Source organism: Pan paniscus, chromosome 7, assembly GCF_029289425.2.
Source record: "Pan paniscus chromosome 7, NHGRI_mPanPan1-v2.0_pri, whole genome shotgun sequence".
Taxonomy (NCBI): domain Eukaryota; kingdom Metazoa; phylum Chordata; class Mammalia; order Primates; family Hominidae; genus Pan; species Pan paniscus.
The window spans coordinates 59,464,341-59,486,706 of NC_073256.2; the positions used below are offsets into that span (position 1 = coordinate 59,464,341).

Sequence of the window (22,366 nt, forward strand, 5' to 3'; positions counted from 1 at the left end):
GCCAACTTATATTTGCTTTCTTTCTCTTCTTGCCTTGCCCTCAGCCTTGCCTTCCTGGGATCATACTTTCCATGAGGCTTTAGCATATAAGCTTTATCTCAGGCTCTGTTTTCTAGAAAACCCAGACAAGGAAAAAGACCATGCAGATAAAAGGTTTCACAACAAGGATTAGTGAAAAGAGAGTTTATATAAAAGACAGATGTTTGATTTGTAATTTTTATGCAAATATTAGATAAAGAAAAGGTAAGACAAGATTTCAGTCCGGGAAAAAAAATAAGCGTTTTTAAAAACGTTATGTAAATTGAGGAAAACCCCTTGACTTCATATTTCTCCACAAAAATAAATGCCGAAAGACAGTCTAGCCACTTATACAGACTCCTAAGGGAGAACTTTGTGTCCACAGAATTTTTCAATAGCCCCTGTGTTTTTCACATGTGACTTTTCAGATATTCAGATATATATCTCATATGTATATTTCCTTATATGTTTATTGACAACTAAACTGATGATTCAGTCTAGCCAACCAATAAATGAATTAATATTCACCAATAAATATTTTAACCGATAAATTTTTGCCAATAAACATTCATTTACTGGTGAAAATGAAATTTAGGTGAAAAGGGATTGGCATTCTTTTGTTATCATCAAAAGACCAACTAAAGCAAGATTAGAGAGGCAGCATGGAGAGAAGGCCATATTTGCAAAAAAAAAAAAAAAAAGAATATAGAAAGGAAGGGAGGCTGTTCTATTTGTAGTTTCAACATACGATATGCAGATGGTCTCTTACAATGGTTTGACAAGAGTTTTTGACTTTACAATAGTATGAAAACAATATGCGTTCAATAGAAACTATACTTGCCTTTTTGGGGGGGCAGGGGGAGACAGGGTCTGGCTCTGTTGCCCAGGCTGGAGTGCAGTGGCACAATCTTGGCTCACTGCAACCTCTGCCTTCTGGACTCAAGTGATCTTCCCACCTCAGCCTCCCATGTAGCTGGGACTACAGGCACATGCCACCACACCTGGCTAATTTTTGTATTTTTTATAAAGATGGGGTTTTGCCATGTTGTCCAGGCTCGTCTCCCACTCCCGAGCTCAAGCAATGTGCCCCCCAATGGCATCCCAAAGTGCTGGAATTACAGGCATGAGCCACCACACCCTGCTATACTTTGAATTTTGAATTTTGATCTTTTCCTGGGCTAGCAATATGCTGTAAGATACCCTCATGACACTGGGTAGCAGCAGCAAGCTGGAGCTCTCAGCCAGCCATGCTATCACAAAGATGAACCACTAATACTATGCCTTACAGTGTACTGTATTCATTCAATCACATGAGCCATTTGTGGAATCCTGATAAGATAAGGTAGCAAGGAGGGAACCCCAGGGTAGAGGGGAGCAATTGTTCTGAGAGACAGCTAACCACAAACAACTCCTTAGCACAACATCCTGTTCCCAAATACCTTGCTCTTCATGTAGCCCTAGCACCATAGCCTTATCTGCTTGTAGCCTCTCCAGCATGACCCTATAAACCTTCCCTCCAGCCTCTATGCAGACAGCCCCTTCTCTGCTGTGCTATCCATTGCACTCTGGCAACATATCCTTATACCTTCTCTTATAAATCTGCCTTTCTTTACCCATGACTGTTGGTAAATTCTTTTACTGACTGCAAGGCTGGGCCCAGTCAATCACACCTGCAACAATATTTATTATAAAATGGGCTTTGTGTTAGAAGATTTTGCCCACCTGTAGTCTAATGCAAGTGTTCTGAGAACATGTAAGGTCATCTGGGCTAAGATATGACACTCAGAAGATTAGTTGAGTCAAATGCATGTTTGACCTATGACATTTTCAATTTACAATGGGTATATTGAGACGTAATCCCATCATGAGTTGAAGAACTTCTGTATATTTATGAATCTGTGAAATCTTAGTAGCACAACAGTCTTGGCATAGAAAGTAATCTATATAAAACATTAAAGAAGAGAAGGAACTGTACATGTTTCTCAAAAGGAGAAATGAGGCCCTTTTTTAACTTTTAAGTTCAGGGGTACGTGTGCAGGTTTGTTATCCAGGTAAACTAATGTCATGGGGATTTGTTGTACAGATTATTTCATTACCTAGATACTAAGCATAGTACTCTAGTTATTTTTTCTGCTCCTCTCCCTCTTCCCACCCAACCACCTTCAAGTAGGCCCACCTTCAAGTCTGCTGTTCCTCTCTTTGTTTCTGTGTGCTCTCATCATTTAGCTCCCACTTATACGTGAGAACATGTGGTATTTGATTTCTGTTCCTGCATTGGTATGCTAAGGATAATGGTCATCAGCTCTGTCCATGCTCCTGCAAAGAATATGATCTCATTCTTTTTTATGGCTGCATAGTATTCCATGATGTATGTGTACCACATTTTCTTTATCCAGTCTGCTACCAATGGGCATTAAGGTTCATTTCATGTCTTTGCTATTACGAATAGTGCTGCAATGAACAGACATATGCATGTGTCTTTATAACAGAATGATTTATATTCCTTTGGATATATACCTAGTAATAGGATTGCTGGGTCAAATGGTAGTTCTGTTTTTAGATCTTTGAAGAATCACCACACTGTCTTCCACAATGGTTGAACTAAGTTACACTCTCACCAGCAGTGTATAAGTGTTCCTCACCAGCATCTGTTATTTTCTGACTTTTTAGTAATAGCCATTCTGACTGGTGTGAGATGGTATCTCACTGTGGTTTTGATTTGCATTTCTGTAATGATCAGTGATGTTGAGCATTTTTTTTCTAAAATATTTTATTTATTTATTTATGTATTTATTTTTTTAGTATTTATTGATCATTCTTGGGTGTTTCTCGGAGAGGGGGATTTGGCAGGGTCATAGGACAATAGTGGAGGGAAGGTCAGCAGATAAACAAGTGAACAAGGGTCTCTGGTTTTCCTAGGCAGAGGACCCTGTGGCCTTCCGCAGTGTTTGTGTCCCTGGGTACTTGAGATTAGGGAGTGGTGATGACTCTTAATGAGCATGCTGCCTTCAAGCATCTGTTTAACAAAGCACATCTTGCACCGCCCTTAATCCATTTAACCCTGAGTGGACACAGCACATGTTTCAGAGAGCACGGGGCTGGGGGTAAGGTTATAGATTAACAGCATCCCAAGGCAGAAGAATTTTTCTTAGTACAGAACAAAATGGAGTCTCCTACATCTACTTCCCTCTACACAGACACAGCAACAATCTGATTTCTCTATCTTTTCCCCACATTTCCCCCTTTTCTATTCTACAAAACCGCCATTGTCATCATGGCCCGTTCTCAATGAGCTGTTGGGTACACCTCCCAGATGGGGTGGCTGCCAGGCAGAGGGGCTCCTCACCTCCCAGATGGGGTCGCAGCCAGGCAGAGGCGCTCCTAACATCCCAGACAGGGTGGCGGGGCAGAGGCACTTCCCACATCTCAGACAATGGGCGGCCGGGCAGAGACGCTCCTCACTTCCTAGGCGGGATGGCGGCCGGGAAGAGGCGCTTCTCACTTCCCAGACTGGGCGGCCGGGCAGAGGGGCTTCTCACATCCCAGATGATGGGCAGCCAGGCAGAGACGCTCCTCACTTCCCAGATGGGGTGGTGGCCACGATGTTGAGCATTTTTTCATACGCTTATTGGCTGCATGTACATATTCTTTTGGAAAGTGTCTGCTCATGTCTTTTGCCCACTTTTTAATGGGGTTGTTTGTTTCCTGTAAATTTGTTAAAGTTCCTTATAGATGCTGGATATTAGAGCTTTGTCAGACACATAGTTTGCAAAAATTTTCTCCCATTCTCTAGGTTGTCTGGTACTTTGTTGATAGTTTCTTTTGCTATGAAGAAGCTCTTAAGTTTAATTAGATTCCATTTGTCAATTTTTGCTTTTGTTGCAAATGCTTTTGGCATCCCCCTCATGAAATCTTTGCCAGTTCCTATGTCCAGAATGGTGTTGCTTAGGTTGTCTTCTGAGTTTTTGTAGTTTGGGGTTTTACATTTAAGTCTTTAATCTTCTTGAGTTTATTTTTTTGTATGGCGTAAGGAAGGGGTCCAGTTTCAATCTTCTGCATAATGGCTAGCCAATTATTCCAGCACCATTTATTGAGTAGGGAGTTATTTCTCCATTGCTTCTTTGTGTCAGCTTTATCTAAGATCAGATGGTTATAGATATGTGGCCCTATTTCTGAGCTCTGTACTCTGTTCCATTGGAGACCTTTCTTTTTTAAAGGTAGAGAAATGCTGTGTAAGAGAGAGAATAGAAACCAGGAGTCAAATGACACAAGACTGACTCCATGCTCTACTGCTAATTGTATATGTTTGGGCATGTTGTCTAGCAGAATGAGCATTCATTTCTTTATTTTTAAAATCAAGATAATAATTAAACCTACCTCACAGGTTTATTGCAAGCACAAATTAAATAATGGGTGCTAAAAGCTTTCACAAAATGCTATAGAAATGTAAGAAATTATTATTAATAGAGATTTGTACCTACAAGTTCTCTACCAGAAACTCCTAATAGACTGTTTTTTCTAGGAATGTCCCTGTTGTTACAGCATTTTTTCTTGTCTCTATCTATGAACAAAGAATATGAAGATGAAAAATAAATATCCCTTTCTGATCTTAAAACAGTTCTGGATCTAGCTAAATAAAACCAGCTAGAACTAACAACAAATATTTTCCTGATAGACATAAAACAGCAACTCTTTGGACTGGTTTGCAGGTTATCTGAAGCCTAACCCACCCTATTTTTGCAAACTTATTTTTTATTCATTTCCTATATGAACCACTAAATTCAGTCCTCCTGTCAACCCTCGCCATAGACGCATCCTTACTGACACTGTGGGACTCATTGCAGATGCCACTGCAGCCTGTGATCACCTGCCCCTGTTGCCTCATGACAGCTGCAGCAGCTCACAGTTGTCTGTGGTGGCCTTTGCTGCCATTGCCATTGCTGGCTTCAAGAGTCAAGAGTCCATGAGCTTCCTGCTCCTGTTAACTGGGACAGCAGAATCTCACAGTGACTTCTCTCTGTCTTTCACATTTTCATCTCTTGCCAGTAGATGTCTTAGAAATGTAGTTTTCAGACTTCCAGCCCCTGGAATCTAGAAGAGATTACTAAAGACCATAAATGAAGCCCAAAATGTTTCAGTCCAATACCAACGACCAAGTGTTAAAATTAACATTTGACTAGTGTCAAAATAGGGCTCTCATAGAATGAACTTATGAGATATAGAGTTGGCCTGGAACAGTGTTCAAAAAATTAATTATTACATTCTTATTATGAGAAGTTTTAGTAGTAAATCTTAAAAGTTTAATATTATGCTGCAGAAACAATAATAGTTTGTAAATTGGTGTTCACTTTCAATCAAGGCTGGTGAAAGAAGAAGCTGGATATTTGGGAGTATCTTATTTTGCTGTCACATTTTAATCTTTCTAAATACTTTTCACAATTTGTATTATGTTTGGGTCAAAGATAATTAATCATAATAATCATAGTATATGACTTTAGAGTTTCCATTTCATGAAACTTTGGGTTTACAAAGATGGCAATCTGTCTGGCTTCTCCTTCACAAAATGTGAAAGAATCCCAAATGGTACTTTGTCTTAAAAGAATTCGTGGCCCCCATGAAATTAAGTGAAAAATATTAGATAGAGTTTTTCAAGGTCCTTAAATGTCGTGAATGACACCAATCAATTATATAAAGATTGGAATATCATATAATATCATAGCTATGATTCTATGTTGTATTATTACTTAAATGCTTATAAGCATTGGTTGCCTCAAAAAATATGTAAGCATCCTTCATAGTTATCCATCTAACGTACTATCCCTTAAATTTGTATAATGATCAACATATTTCTTTGTTTATTTAAAAGTTTGAAAGGACTTGATAATTTTCATATCAAATGAACAGCTTTTCATAAGTGATTAATTATTGCAGCATTTGACTGATAGAATACAATGTCAACATATAAAAGACATAAAGAGATTTTGTACTCCAGGTTACATCTACAGTGCTTTTTCTGAAAGTGAATGTTCACACATTAATAATAAATTGAAGTCATATGCCATGTTAATATGAATAACATTCAGTGTGTTGTTGATCTGTGTGATCTCACAGTCATTGATTGCACACAAGTTCAGAGATGGCAGAAATGACACTGCAGTCAGCATGGAGCTCTTCAACTTTCCAAAGGTCCCAGTCAAAGCCAAACAACAGATTTTTGGAAGAATATCAAGGCAGAAGCCAAACTTTGATGTATCATAAGCTATGAGTGAGTTTTATTTTCTGTTTCAGTTCTTTTACTCAAAAACCTCATTTGAGCACATACTTGCCTAGAATTGGCCATACCAAATGAGAGCAGCTTGTTGATGAAGTCAGGGCAATTTCCTCTCCTAAAGAAAAGCGAGGTTCCATTGGAAGAACCTGGCTTCATTTCCAATCCATCAGGCAACTTCCTGGCTGTCCTCAGATCTTTTACACGCACCACTGGCAGCCACAGAATATAAGATATCTAAGCTTCCAGATCACTTGCTCAAGTTTTCAAGCCAGGAAAACTTTCTTGGTAGAATATGCAAACAGCAAGTGTAAAAGACTAAGTGATGTGTCTCTGAAAAACCTCTTGTGAAAATGCCTAAATGTCTCCAAAGATGTTTTCTGTTCCTTTTCTTCTCTTCCCACCATTCACTTAAAAAATTCTCCTTTTAATCACAGGAAGTAATTTGGGGGAAGGCATTTCTCAGAGACATCCACAGAGGAAGGCAAAAGAGGATGTTTTAGATCTGCGGCAGAGAAGCAGTTGAAGTTTATGACCATCACCGTCTCATGTGTACTTGAGGTTTCATATTCTTCCAGTTTCACTCTGAGAGGACCCTCTACTCTCCTGATCTGAGACTGATTAGACACTGACCCATCCTGACCTTGAAGCTGAGCCAAGGGACTTCCTTGAATGGGTATGAAGCCAAAGACTAATTCCCCCTGAATATCCTTCCTTGCCTGGCAGGTCACTCCATGAGGACATCAAAAGCACATTGAGTAAGAAAAGGAAGTCACTAGAGGTTTGGATGGGAGAAGACAGTGAGCTAAATTGCCTTAGTTGGCCAATTGGCCTGTAAGTGAAATCCAGCCAGCTGCCTGGTTTTTTTGTTTGTTTATTTGTTTGTTTTGTATTGATTTTTGGATTTATTGTACTTTAAGTTCTGGGATACATGTGCAGGATGTGCAGGTTTGTTAAATAGTATACATGTGGCATAGTGGTTTGCTGCACCCACCAGCCCATCATCTATATTAGATATTTCTCCTAATGCTATCCCTCCCATAGCCCCCCACCCCCCAACAGGCCCTGGTGTATGGTGTTCCCCTGCCTGTGTTCTGTGTTTTCATTTTTCACTTCCCACTTATGAGTGAGGACATGCGGTGTTTGGTTTTCTCTTCCTGTGTTAGTTTGCTGAGAATGATGATTTCCAGCTTCATCCATGTCCCTGCAAAGGACATGAACTCAACCTATTTATGGCTGCATAGTATTCCATGGTGTATATGTACCACATTTTCTTTATCCAGTCTATCATTGATGGGCATTTGGGTTGGTTCCAAGTCTTTGCTATTGTGAATAGTGCCACAATAAAAATGCATGTGCATGTGTCTTTATAGTAGAATGATTTACAGTCCTTTGGGTATATACCCAGTAATGGGATTGCTGGGTCAAATGGTATTTCTGATTCTAGATCATTGAAGAATCGCCACACTGTCTTCCACAATGGTTGAACTAATTTATACTCCCAACAGTGTAAAAGTGTCCCTATTTCTCTACATCCTCTCCAGAATTTGTTTTTTCCTGACTTTTTAATGATCACCATTCTAACTGCCTCAGATGGTATCTCATTGTAGTTTCGATTTGCATTTCTCTAATGACCAGTGATGATGAGCTTTTTTTATGTTTGTTGGCCACATAAACATCTTCTTTTGAGAAGTGTCTGTTCATATCCTTTGCCCACTTTTTGATGGGATTGTTTGTTTTTCTTGTAAATTTGTTTAAGTTCTTTGTAGATTCTGGATATTAGCCCTTTGTCAGATGAATAGATTGCAAAAATTTTCTCCCATTCTGTAGGTTGCCTGTTCATTCTGATGATAGTTTCTTTTGCTGTGCAGAAGCTCTTTAGTTTAATTAGATCCCATTTGTGAATTTTGGCTTTTATTGCCATTGCTTTTGGTGTTTTAGTCATGAAGTCTTGGCCCATGCCTATGTCTAGAATGGTATTACCTAGGTTTTCTTCTAGGGTTTTTATAGTTTTAGGTCTTATGTTTAAGTATTTAATCCATCTTGAGTTAATTTTTGTATAAGGTGTAAGGAAGAGGTCCAGTTTCAGCTTTCGGCATATGGCTAGCCAGTTTTCCCAACACCGTTTATTCAATAGGGAATCCTTTCCCCATTGCTTCTTTTTGCCAGGTTTGTCAAAGATCAGATGGTTGTAGATGTGTGGCATTATTTCTAAGGCCTCTGTTCTGTTCCATTGGTCTATAAATCTGTTTTGCTACCAATACCATGCTCTTTTGGCTAACTGTAGACTTGTAGTATAGTTTGAAATCAGGTAGCATGATGCCTCCAGCTTCACTCTTTTTGCTTAGGATTGTCTTGGCTATATGGGCTCTTTTTTGGTTCCATATGAAATTTAAAGTTGTTTTTTCTAATTCTGTGAAGAAAGTCACTGGTAGCTTGATTGGGATAGCATTGAATCTATAAATTACTTTGAGTAGTATGTCCATTTTCACAATATTGATTCTTCCTATTCATGAGCATGGAATGTTTTTCCATTTGTTTGCGTCCTCTCTTATTTCCTTGAGCAGTGGTTTGTAGTTCTCCTTGAAGAGGTCCTTCACATCCTTTGTCAGTTTTATCCCTAAGTATTTTATTCTCTTTATAGCAGTTGTGAAAGGGAGTTCACTCGTGATTTGAGTGTTTGTCTATTATTGCTGTATAGGAATGCTTGTGATTTTTGCACATTGATTTTGTATTCTGAGACTTTGCTGAAGTTGCTTATCAGCTTAAGGAGAATTTGGACTGAGACGATGGGGTTTTCTAAATATACAATCATGTCATCTGCAAACAAAGACAATTTGACTTCCTCTCTTCTATTTGAATACCCTATTTGAATTCTTTCTTTTGTCTGATTGCCCTGGCCAGAACTTACAATACTATGTTGAATAGGAGGGGTGAGAGAGGGCATTCTTGTCTTGTGCTGATTTTCAAAGGAAATGCTTCCAGCCTTTGTGCATTCAGTATGATACTGGCTGTGGGTTTGTCATATATAGCTCTTATTTTGAGATACGTTCCATCAATATCTAGTTTATTGAGAGCTTTTAGCATGAAGACGTGTTGAATTTTATCAAAGGCCTGTTCTCCAGCTATTGAGATAATCATGTGTTTTTTGTCATTGGTTCTGTTTATGTGACGGATTACATTTATTGATTTGCATATGTTGAACCAGCCTTGCATCCCAGGGATGAAGCTGACTTGATTGTGATAGATAAGCTTTTTGATGTGCTTCTGGATTCAGTTTGCCAGTATTTTATTGAGGATTTTTGCATCGATGTTCATCAGGTATATTGGCCTGAAATTTTCTTTTTTTGTTGTGTTTCTGCCAGGTTTTGGTATCAGGATGATGCTGGCCTCATGAAATGAGTCAGGGAGGAGTCCCTCTTCTTCTATTGTTTGGAATAGTTTCAGAAGGAATGGTACCATCTCTTGTTTGTACTTCTGGCAGAATTCATCTGTGAATCCTTCTGGTCCTGGGCTTTTTTTGTTTGGTAGGCTATTAATCACTGCCTCAATTTCAGAACTTGTTATTGGTCTATTCAGGGATTTGTCTTCTTCCTGGTTTAGTAGTGGGAAGGTGTATGTTTCCAGGAATTTATCAATGTCTTCTAGATTTTTCTGGTTTATTTGCATAGAGGTGTTTATGGTATTCTCTGATGGTAGTTTGTATTTCTGTGGGATCAGTGGTGATATCCCCTGTATCATTTTTTATTGTGTCTATTTGATTCTTCTCTCTTTTCTTCTTTATTAGTCTGGCTAGCAGTCTATCTATTTTGTTAATCTTTTCAAAAAGCCAGCTGATGGATTCATTGTTTTTTTTGAAGGATTTTTTGTGTCTCTATCCCCTTTAGTTCCACTCTGATCTTAGTTATTTCTTGTCTTCTGTCAGCTTTTGAATTTGTTTGCTCTTGCTTCTCTAGTTCTTTTAATTGTGATGTTAGGGTGTCAATTTCAGATCTTTCCCACTTTCTCCTGTGGGCATTTAGTTTTATAAATTTCCCTCTAAACACTGCTTTAGCTGTGTCCCAGAGATTCTGGTATGTTGTGTCTTTGTTCTCATTGGTTTCAAAGAACTTACTTATTTCTGCCTTAATTTTGTTATTTACCCAGTATTCATTCAGGAGCAGGTTGTTCAGTTTCCACATAGTTGTGCAGTTTTGAGTGAGTTTTTTAATCCCGAGTTCTAATTTGATTGCAGCTGCCTCTTTTTATATGCCCTTTGAACTAAGAATAGTTTTCTTTTGTCCACTTTTAATGGCTGAAAAGTTGTAAATGGTTAAAAAAGAATATTTTATAATGCAAAAATTGTATAAGATTTACATTTTTATGTATTGGTTATTTACAACAAATAAACATCCCCAGGGACAAATAGCCCAATTTTCAAACCAAAGAATCAAACAGTGATTTATTTCCAATATACAGAACCCAGATGCTTGGGAAAATCTCAGTCTTCATAAGCGATCTGAGTATTCATCCACACATCAAGAACTAATGAATAAATACGTCCTGTAATTATAAATGAATCAAGTATAAGTGCTGTAGTGACTTATAAAAGAAACTCACTTTAGGGGTTTACCTTTTTTTGTCATTGTGCTTCTTTTTTTCAATCTGCTGTTTCCATCAACTGTAATGGGAATTACATCGCCCTTCTGGATGGCCTCCTGCTGCAGTGACTGGAAATCATGGCTGTGGCATTTAGTCTGACAATGGAACAAATGTTTGCAGTTGGTACTCGCCAAATAAATCCAGGGCATCTGAGCACTTGATTCAGAGCCCCTCCATTTCTACAGTCTTTCCAATTGAATTATCTAGCTCTATCTGTGTATAGCTACAAGAAATGAGTATAGTGAGAATTTATTTTGTGTCCCATCCAGAAGTTTATTCTAGAAACAGATTATATTTTGAGTCAACTATGAAGTGGCTACTTGCTAAGATAAGCTTTCTATTTGCTGACAATGATTGGCTGCCTCAAGCTGCCTTGAGCTCCCAGTCACTGGAAACTTTTTTTTTTTTTAAGGCTGGATATAACCATTTATCGCAGTCCCTACAGATGGGATTTTTACCCTGGGCGGCAGATTACCTCTAAATTCTGATAACCTTTAAGGTCCCCTCTGATTCAAAATCTATTATTCTTAGATAAGGCCCAGGAGCATTTTTCTGAGACTGCCCCAGAAAAAAATTTAATAACTCCAGGCACACAATGACTCTTGTTCATCATTTACCTGTTACTGCCACCTGCCTCCCTTGCTTTCCATTAAGTTTGCAAAGAGTAGAAGATCTGGCTTCTGGGCTGCAATTTAATACGTGTGCAAAAGTAATATCAGAATCCTGCCATTAATAGGGCTGTACTCCAAGGAACAGGGCATGCTTTATTAGTTCCTCATCAATTAAGCAAGGGAAACCTTCAGGCTTCAAAACGAGCTGTGTCTCAGTGGCGACAGAGAGAGATGATTTTTTCTACAAGACAGAAATCCACCGGGGACAATGAATGCCTCTGTTCCACATGGGGAAAGGGTGGGGGTCATATCCGCCCTCAGCAGCTATTTTCAGTGACAGAGAAAAATCCCCTCCTGAGGGAGGGCATGACAAACAAGGTGACTGGGGGCTTTCTCAAACTCCAAATTGTTCCATACCAAGATTCCAAGATACCAAGGTACTCTGTAGGAACACACATGGGGAATCCCAAACAAAGGAAACTTTTTCCTATGACAATATTTTTTCTTAAAAAAAAGTCATGGGCTGGGCATAGTGGCTCACTCCTATAATCCCAGCACTTTGGGAGGCCAAAGCAGTCGGATCACTTGAGGTCAGGAGTTTGAGACCAGCCTAGCCAATATGGTGAAACCCCGTCTCTAATAAAAATACAAAAATTAGCCAGGCATGGTGGTGGGCACCTATAATCCAGCTACTCGGGAGGCTGAGGCAGGAGAATTGCTTGAACCCAGGAGGCAGAGGTTGCCATGAGCTGAGATCGTACCACTGCACTCCAGCCTGGGTGACAGAGCAAAATTCCCTCTTAAAGAAAAAAAAAAGTCATGGATAGTAGTGACATCTATATCTCAACATATCAGTGCAGAAAGAGTTCAGAACTTCAAGGTATACCAGGTGTGGCACACAGTGATGGAAGGAGATGATGGCTATCAGGTGTTATTATGGGACATAGTGAGAGGCAAGGACTGTAAAGTGGTAATGCTAGAAAATTAGGCTGATGCCCAGTCATGGAGGCCCTTGTGTGCCCAGTTACATGCTCCTTCAGGTGTTAAAGAGCCAGTAAAGGATTATATAAAGGGAAGTGATGTAGACGCAGCTCTGTCCACCACATACTGAGGAGACAGACTGGGATGCTCCACAGGCTTCTGAAGCCAAGGAAACAAGCTTTAATTGGAGATATTAGTTTGGGCATCATTAGGGTATAAGTAGATGATAAAGTTTGAGTGTTTGTCTCCTCCAAATCTCATGTTGAAATGTGATCCCCAGTGTTGGAGGTGGGGCCTAGTGGTGGCTGTTCCGGTCATGGGTGCGGATCCCTCATGAATGGCTTGGTGGGGTCCTCAAGATAATGAGTGGGTTCTTGTTCTGTGAGTCCCCATGAGAACTGACTGTTGGGAGAAACCTGGCACCTCCTCCTGCTGCTCCCATCTCTCTTGCTCCCTTTCCTACCCTGTGACATGCCTACTCCCCCTTCTCCTTCCACCAAGATTAGAAGCTTTTTGAAGCCTCACCAGAAGCAGATGCTGATGCCACACTTCTTGCACAGCCTGCAGAACCATAACGCAAATCAACGTCTTTTATTATTTTTTAAAATGTATCTATTTTTGATGGACATTTGGGTTGGTTCCAAGTCTTTGCTATTGTGAATAGTGCTGCAATAAGCATACGTGTGCATGTGTCTTTATAGCAGCATGATTTACATCCTTTGGGTATATACCCAGTAATGGGATGTCTGGGTCAAATGGTATTTCTAGTTCTAGATCCTTGAGGAATCGCCACACTGTCTTCCACAATGGTTGAACCAGTTTACAGTCCCACCAACATTGTAAAAGTATTTCTATTTCTCCACATCCTCTCCAGCACCTGCTATTTCCTGACTTTTTAATGATTGCCATTCTAACTGGTGTGAGATGGTATCTCCTTGTGGTTTTGATTTGCATTTCTCTGATGGCCAGTGATGATGAGCATTTTTTCATGTGTCTATTGGCTGCATAAATGTCTTCTTTTGAGAAGTGTCTGTTCATGTCCTCAGCCCACTTTTAGATGGGGTTGTTTGTTTTTTTCTTGTAAATTTGTTTGAGTTCTTTGTAGATTCTGGATATTAGCCCTTTGTCAGATGAGTGACAATAAGAACACATGGACACAGGAAGGGGAACATCACACATCAGGGCCTGCCGGGGGTGGGGGGAGTGGGGAGGGATAACATTAGGAGATATACCTAATGTATATGATGAGTTAACGGGTGCAGCACACCAACATGGCACATGTATACATATGTAACGAACCTGCACGTTATGCACATGTACCCTAGAATTTAAAGTAAATTTTTTAAAAAAATTATCTATTTTTGAGACACAGTCTCACTCTATTGCCAAGGCTGGAGTGTTGGAGTGTAGTGGTGGGATCACAGCTCACTGCAACCTCTGCCTCCCAGGTTCAAGTGATCCTCCTGCCTCAGCCTCCCAAGTAGCTGGGATTACAGGTGTGCACCATCATGCCTGGCTATTTTTAAGTTTATTTTTGTGGAGACAAGGTTTCACTATATTATCCAGGCTGCCTCTTTTCTTTGTAAATCACCCAGTCTCAGTATTTCTTTACAGCCATGCAAAATGAACTAAGGCAGTAGGTGACAAGGTCATGGAAAGTATGAAACCACCCAAAGGAACAGAAAATATGACAAGTATGAAGAAAATCAGGAACTTGTGAGTGAGATCAGAAAGCAACACATGAATCCATACAAGAACGACCAGGAGAGTCAGGAGAGCAAGGGGGCCCGGAGAGAGACACCATCAAAGCACCGTAGAGTGTCACCTTCTTCCATCTGAGCACTGCTTCCCGTCTGGGGGATGGGGAAGGAGGTACTTACATGCAGGCAAATCTGAATCAAGGGTGAACTCTCCTTGGATATCAATTTTATTCTTGGAACTAAAGAAAAGAACAGGCATACGGAGATACAGGATGATAAAGTGGACACGGCCCTGGTCTTGGTGCCAAAAGGTTGAGTTCTGATTTCTGTCCATTCTGTGTGACCTTGGGAAGGGCACTTTACTCTTCGCAGCCTTTATTGTCTTATCTGGAAATTAAGGGTGTTGTTTGGTATGTTCTCTGCTCACAACTCAAAAGTCATTTCTATTAGGAGATGAAGTTGACCATTGTCTCCCCAGCCAAGTCGAACCAACAATCACCATCTTTCCCAATGCCCGAAATATATCTAATTTAATGCAAGTGGCAAGCTATTTCAAAAAATGTCACGTTTCCTTTTCTACCTTAAACCTGCCATAATGTACAGGCCCCAGGTCATATCTGGCTCTAATATGAAAATCATAAGCTCTGTTCCTTCTGATCAACAGGAGGAACATTCCTCTTGAACTACTCTAAAAGTCACCACAGAACACTCTTAAAAGTCTTGAATGAATCATTACATTCAAGCTTCTACAAGCTCATTTTGGGAAATGCAGTATTTCAGGGCACAGAGGGACAATTTTACATGCACCTTAAGTGGGGACTTGTTGACATTCACCCATCCTCTGCCAGGAGCATTGTTCTACTGTGCAGCAAGAACAAAGTCCCAGTCCACATTATGAGATATTCTTGTCCAAAGCCCCAGACACACACATCTCAAGTTACTGCAGCCCAAATCTCTACATTCCAAGATACTCCTGGCCAGAGAAAAGGTAAAACAATAGTTCTTGGGGGAGAAAAAAAGGCCTCTTATTATAAAGACAATCCTCATAAAGAAATCTTGGCTGGGCATGGTGGCTCATGCCTGTAATTCCAGCACTTTGGGAGGCAGAGGTGGACAGATTCCCTTAGGTCAGGAGTTCAAGACCAGCCTTGCCAACATGGCAAAACCCAGTCTCTGCTAAAAATAAAAATAAAAAAAATAGCCAGTCATGGTGGCATGCAACTGTGGTCCCAGCTACTCAGGAGGCTGAGGCAGGAGGATCGCTCGAGCCTGGGAGGGCGAGGCTGCCATGAGCTGTGATTGCATCATTCCATCCCAGCATGGGTGACAGAGTAAGACCTTGTCTCAAAAAAAAAAAAAGGCAAGAAAGCAAGACAGAAAGGAAGGAAGGAAGGAAGGAAGCAAGGAAGGAAGGAAGGAAGGAAGAAGGAGGGAAGGAGGGAGGGAGGGAAGGAAAGAAGGAAGGAAGGAAAGAAGGAAGGAAGGCGGGAAAGAGGGAGGGAGGGAGGGAAAAAAGAAAGAAAGAGAGAGAGAGAAAGAGAAAAAGAAAGAAGAAAGAAAAGAAAGAAAGGAAAGAAAGAGAGAAAGAAAGAAAGGAGAGAGAAAAAGAAAGAAAGGAAAGGAATGAAAAGAAAGAAAGAAAGAAAGAAAGAAAAGAAAGGAAGGAAGGAAGGATGGTGGGAGGGAGGGAGGGAAGGAAGGAAGGAAGGAAAGAAGGAAGGGAAGGAGGGAAAGAGGGAGGGAGGGAAAAAAAGAAAGAGAGAGAGAGAAAGAGAAAAAGAAAGAAAGAAAAGAAAGAAAGGAAAGAAAGAGAGAAAGAAAGAAAGGAGAGAAAGAAAAAGAAAGAAAGAAAGGAAAGGAACGAAAAGAAAGAAAGAAAGAAAAGAAAGGAAGGAAGGAAGGATGGTGGGAGGGAGGGAGGGAAGGAAGGAAGGAAGGAAGGAAGGAAGGATGGTGGGAGGGAGGGAGGGAGGGAAGGAAGGAAGGAAGGAAGGAAGGAAGGAAGGGAAATCTCTGACCCCTTGCTTAGGAAAAGAAACCTCTGACCCCTTGCCTAAGTGACTAAGCTATCCCTGCATAAAGGTGTATAAAGGACCAAATGTGGCTTGACGGTCACAGCGCTGAGACTTGAGTGCTTGCCATCACCTCTCCATGCATCCTGACCACCAGTGAAGGCAGAATCAGTTTTAAAATATTCAAGACGTGGTCCCTAGTACTACAATAGTACCAGCGCATAAAATCGAGGTGTGTCAGTGATTCATTCTATGCGTGTAGCGGATAATATACGGAGTAGCCAGCTGAAGAACTGTGCTTGTCTCTAAAGAGTTCAACAGCAGGCATCACCAGCCCAGCCCACCATTAGTCCTGATACGGTGCTACTGTCATCTCCATTTCCTGGAACGTTTGAAAAGTCCAGGGACCTCCTTCCTCTCTTTCCATCTGGAAACCATGTCACTGAGACTAGTGTCAGGAGAAAGTGTAGCAAATCGCAGCAGAAAGAGACCAGATAGACGACAACATCTGTGAATTGAGATGAGCCAAACCCCAGTGCCGCTGTGTCCCCACGTTAAGACTGGAGCAGCCAGATTCCCTCTGCCCCCACTGTTCCACGCTGTCACCCCCACCCCCAGTGTCACCCTAGTCACTCGCACCCCACTCCAAACTACAAACCCATACCTGATTGCCTCTGCCTGCCAACCACTGCTACACACCTCAGCGGTGAAACCCCTCCTCACATCACAGCCCCTTCCAGGAACCGCTGAATTCTAAGAAGCCTGAGTGTCTGACATCCCTCAGGGAGTCCCAGGCCTCCAACCCCAACTGCCAGACCCCACGTCTCTGCTTTCATTCAAGTCCACACATAGAAGTCCATTCAGTCTTTTATTCTCTATGCTCATCATGGGCTGCGCTGCCTCTCCCAAACCTAACCACCCCCAAGTCTTGCCATGGTCCAGTCTGTAATTCCCAGCCCTTCATTACTCCATTCTCTCATAGCTCTGGGCCCACATCTCCTGTCTGTGTCTCTCCCTCAGACTGTTCTCCTGAGCTCTAGACGGCAGGTGCAGTGCTCGCAGACTTGTGCATCTGAGCAGCCTGCAAACGTGACCCAAACCAGCACAGCCCGAGCAAGCTCGATGTCTGTGCCCTGACGTCTGCTCTTCCTAGGCGGTCACGGTCTCAACGAACAGCACTGTCATCACTAAGGATAACATTGAGAGTCATCCCTGACGCCTCGCTCCTTCCTGCTCTCAGCCCACGACATCTGATCCATCTGGAATCTTCTCCCTTCTACCTCCTGCACCTCTCAAACCCATTCACCTTACCTCCACTGCCCACAAATCAAGTCAGACCACCCTCTCTCACCTGGATGACTGTCATTGCCTGTTCATTAACCTTCCCGTGTTCATATTGTCCTCTCTATTTATTCTTCATCCTGAAAAGCAATCTTTATTTATTTATTTATTTATTTGTTTATTTATTTATTTGAAATGGAGTCTTGCTCTTGTCGCCCAGGCTGGAGTTCAATGGTGCAGTCTCGGCTCACTGCAACCTCTGCCTCCCAGGTTCAAGTGATTCTTCTGCCTCAGCCTCCCAAGTAGCTGGGATTACAGGTACCCACCACCAGCTAATTTTTGTATTTTTAGTAGAGACGGGGTTTCACCATGTTAGCCAGGTTGGTCTCAAACTCCTGACCTCAGGTGATCTGCTTGCCTCAGCCTCCCAAAGTGCTGGGATTACAGGTGCCAGCCACCATGCTCAGCCTGCAATCTTCTTTTAAAAAATCAAGTCATCTTTCTGTTTAAATCCCATTAATAGCTTCCCACATCCTTTGGGCTGAGTCCAAATCCTTCCTGTGGCCTCATGTATCCTCAGCCTTCTCTGCCTGCCTCCCCTGCCTCACCCTTCCCCACTCCCTCTCTCACTCTGTGCTCCAGCAACGCCTGCTTTTTGCAATGCCTCTTGAATTTTCAACTGAAACATTGATTTCATAAGGAGTCTGGTCCTATACTTCATTTTATGATGCAAGCCCCACATCACCTCTGTCTCTAGCACCTAGAACCGCTGAAGGCAAGTGGTAAGCATGTCCTGAATGAATGCTTGCAGGAACAAATGAAGAAATCACCATTTCCTAGACCTTTCCTCTTTCCAGAAAAGTTTGCTTTCTAATGAGAATTGCATTTTCCAAAGTCAGTTTTCCCTGAATGGCCTGGCCTATGAAGACTTTATAGTTAGGGTGGCTACTTATTATCCAAGTAAAAGTGACTGTTAAAAATAGTTAAAATGATGTGGGGTTCTTCTTTGCTTTTTTTTTTTTTGGTTTTTTGTTTTTTTGTTTTAAGACGGAGTCTAGCTTTGTTAGCCAGGCTGGAGTGCAGTGGCATGATCTCGGCTCACTGCAGCCTCCGCTTCCCAGGTTCGAGTGATTCTCCTGCCTGAGCCTCCTGAGTAGCTGGGATTACAGGCCTGTGCCACCACATCCAGCTAATTTTTGTATTTTTAGTAAAGACAGGGTTTCACCATGTTGGTCAGGCTTGTCTCAAACTCCTGACCTCAAGTGATGGGCCTGCCTCAGGCTCCCAAAGTGCTGGGATTACAGGCATGAGCCACTTCGCCCATCCAAAATGATATATTTTTGAATATATATTTATTGACTGACATTGATTGTAGTATATTGGTAGACCAATAAAGTAGTTCTATTTGAAGATAAAATAATTCATAAAAGTAATTTCAAAAGGAAAAAACCTCCATTGCAAAAATTAAACATTTTTTAAAACTATTGCAAAATTAGAAATACTTCTTTAAAAGTTTAAATAATGAAAATTTATACACTAAAACCAAAACAAATTATTGATATTGATTATCCAAACATTGGAGAATAATGATAGCAGAATTTCTATCTTGTATTATATATAATATATAAAATATTTATTATATAACATATAATATAATATAAACTACATAACAATATATATTATATTATATATCCTAATATAATAACCTAATATATTATAATATACTATGCATCCCATATAATTATGAAGGAATTCACATATTTAGATCAGTTTGTAAGATGCATTTGTCTCAAACACCACAACATTGATTTTTTTAATCATTTCTTTCAAAATGATCTTATTTTTAATTCTTTCACAAAATTGCCTACAATTATCTTCAAAGCTGCATTTTATGGTTAACAATATGAAATTGTTGACACATTCAATTGACCCTGTTCTGTAAACCACAATAATTTTATTTTAGAAAACATAGTCTGTAGAAGCGAATTCTGCTATGTGGAGAATAGTCTCAAATTTAATTTTTTTCACATTAAAATGTGCAAACCGGTGGGGTGCAGTGGCTGCAGTGGCTCACGCCTGTAATCCCAGCATTTCGGGAGGCCCAGGCAGGCAGATCACTTGAGGCCAGGAGTTCAAGACCAGCCTGGCCAACATGGCGAAACCCCGTCTCTACTAAAAACACAAAAATTAGCTGGACATGGTGGTGGACACCTGTAATTCCAGCTACTCGGGAGACTAAGGCACGAGAATTGCTTGAACCTTGGAGGTGGAGGTTTCAGTGAGCCAAGATCACACCACTGCACTCTAACCTGGAGAATAGAGTGAGACTCTGTCTCAAAAAAAGAAAAAAAGTATAAATATTTTAGCCCAAATCTTTTCACAGATAGCATTTTTTGTTGCCTCCAGTCATAATAGCTCTCTTTGACAAATACTTTAATAAGACAAGGCATTAGAAAAATTGCTGGATCCTTTTGAACATTCAGCTATACTTAGATTGATGCAATGTTGTAGGTCTTCATTTCATTTCATTTTAGTACTAAATATATATTTTTCAGTTGAACCAAAGTGAAATCACAGAATGTCAAAATTAACTCCTGTTCACCATTTGCATTTGCATTGTTTAATTTATTCAATTCTCCCCTACTTTTATGAGGATAAACTTCAATGGTTTCCTGCTCGCAAACTTTGTTTTCATTAATGGCAACACTACAATTGGCTAAAAGTTTCAAAATCTAAAGATTGTTGGTGTTCTGTTTATTGAATACTTTTATAAAGATTTTCAACACAATTTGAATAAAATGTAAATAAAAACTAAAGGACTCGTTTCCAAAAAATGTCAAAATCAACACAGAGCTTGGTTCACAAAGGCCCAGAAATATCTAAAATCCGACCAGTGATAAGTAGCAAGAAAGAGAGCCCCAAACGCCATGCCAAACTTGTTATTTAATTCAACAACAACTTCATTAAGAGAATTTCATAGTTTATTCTGTGTATATCTGAAAACCTTCATAGATTGTGGCAACCATGGCTTCTGTTTTGATTGGTAGAGTATCAGAGCATGTTTGGACACAAGTATGAATTTTCAGTGTACCAATTCCAAGTATATTTCTGCTCCACATCATTTTTTTTTGACTAAGAACATTAGTTTTACCAAAATACGGTGTTCTGCCAGATTTTGTTTTTATTATCACTGTAAAAACTATAATTTTATCTTCAATGTGGAACTTTATAACTACATTTACAATAGTATTCACAACAATGTTCAGATGTTGAATTTGAGGAAACTTCCAGAAGCTTTACTTTGATGAATTGGACAAAAAAAAAAAAATCTATTATTGCAATCAACTGATTTTTCTACTTGGAGCATCTGATTACACTTTATAAAGCTGGCATCACCTAACTGCATGATGAGTTTTTCTGCTAATGACACACATCAGTAGCTATGATTTTATTTTTTGTTTGTACCCAGGAAAACTTGGAATTGAAAATGAGTGAAATTAATTTAGAAGATATAGATGATATAAATAAATACATAGGTATAAATGAAAAGTCATACTTCTCAGAGTAATCTTAAAACATACTTTCTGCCACTGCCTACAATCTTCTTAAAATAACCACCATAGTAACTTTTGAAATAGATGTGGCTCTTCCTTTATCAGATTTGAGACAGCTGGTACTGATACCTCTGTGGTCCTCATAGTGCACAGCAAATGTTAACAAACATTATCATTTTGTACATATTATATGTCTATCATCAATGTTCTTACAAAACAGAAATTTAGTACTTTATTTTTATTAAATTTAATACTTTATTTTATTAAATATGTGCTTGTCTTAGCTCATTTTTGCAAATAGGTTTAGGTCAAGCTTGTCTAACCCACACCCAAGACTTTGAATGCAGCTCAAACAAATTTGTAAACTTTCTTAAAACATTATGAGATTTTGAGAGGATTCTTTTCTTTTTCTTTTTCTTTCTTTTTTTTTTCTCATCAGCTATTGTTAGTGTTGGCGTATTTTATGTGTGGCCCAAGACAATTCTTCTTCTTCCAATGTGGCCCAGAAAAGCCAAAAGACTGGACACCTCTGGTTTAGGGCAAGATAAAAATGCATTTCAAAAAATTTAAGTAGCAGGGTGCAGTGGTTCATGCCTGTAATCCCAACACTTTGGGAGGCTAAGGCGGGTGGTTCGCTTGAGGTCAGGAGTTTGAGACCAGCCTGGCCAACATGGCAAAACCCCGTCTCTACTAAAAGTACAAAAATTAGCCAGGTGTGGTGGTGCAGGCATCTGGTCCCAGCTACTCAGGAGGTTGAGGCAGGAGAATTGCTTAAACTTGGGAGACAGAAGTTTCAGTGAGCCAAGATCATGCCACTGCACTCCAGCCTGGGTGACAGAGTGAGACTGTCTCAAAAATAAAATAAAATAAATAAATAAATAAAAATAAGTAAATAGCAATATATTACACCATACAATAAATGAAGGCCTCCAGGTGCATTTTAGTGGAACTGTTAATAATAACAGCTCAGTGCTTGCTTCAGCAGCACATACACTAAAATTGGAATGATACAGAGAAGATTATCATGGGCCCTGCATGAGGATGATGTGCAAATTCATGAAGTGTTCCATATTTTTACTTTAAATTTCATATGTAACCAAAAATGAGCCTGCATAGCCAAGACAATCCTAATCAAAAAGAACAAAGCTGGAGGCATCCTGCTACCTGACTTCGAAATGTACTACAAGGCTACAGTAGCCAAAAGAGCATGGTACTGGTACCAAAACAGATTTATAGACCAATGGAACAGAACAGAGGCCTTAGAAATAACACCACACGTCTACAACCATCTGATCTTTGA

At 40.1% G+C, this 22,366-nt stretch overlaps 1 non-coding gene across 1 annotated transcript; it reads left to right on the forward strand.

Moving 5' to 3' along the window:
- Positions 1 to 22,035: 22,035 nt before the first annotated feature.
- On the forward strand, positions 22,036 to 22,142 carry LOC112440823 (U6 spliceosomal RNA). The gene has a single exon (XR_003028821.1). It is a non-coding gene; the product is annotated as a U6 spliceosomal RNA (small nuclear RNA).
- Positions 22,143 to 22,366: the final 224 nt, after the last annotated feature.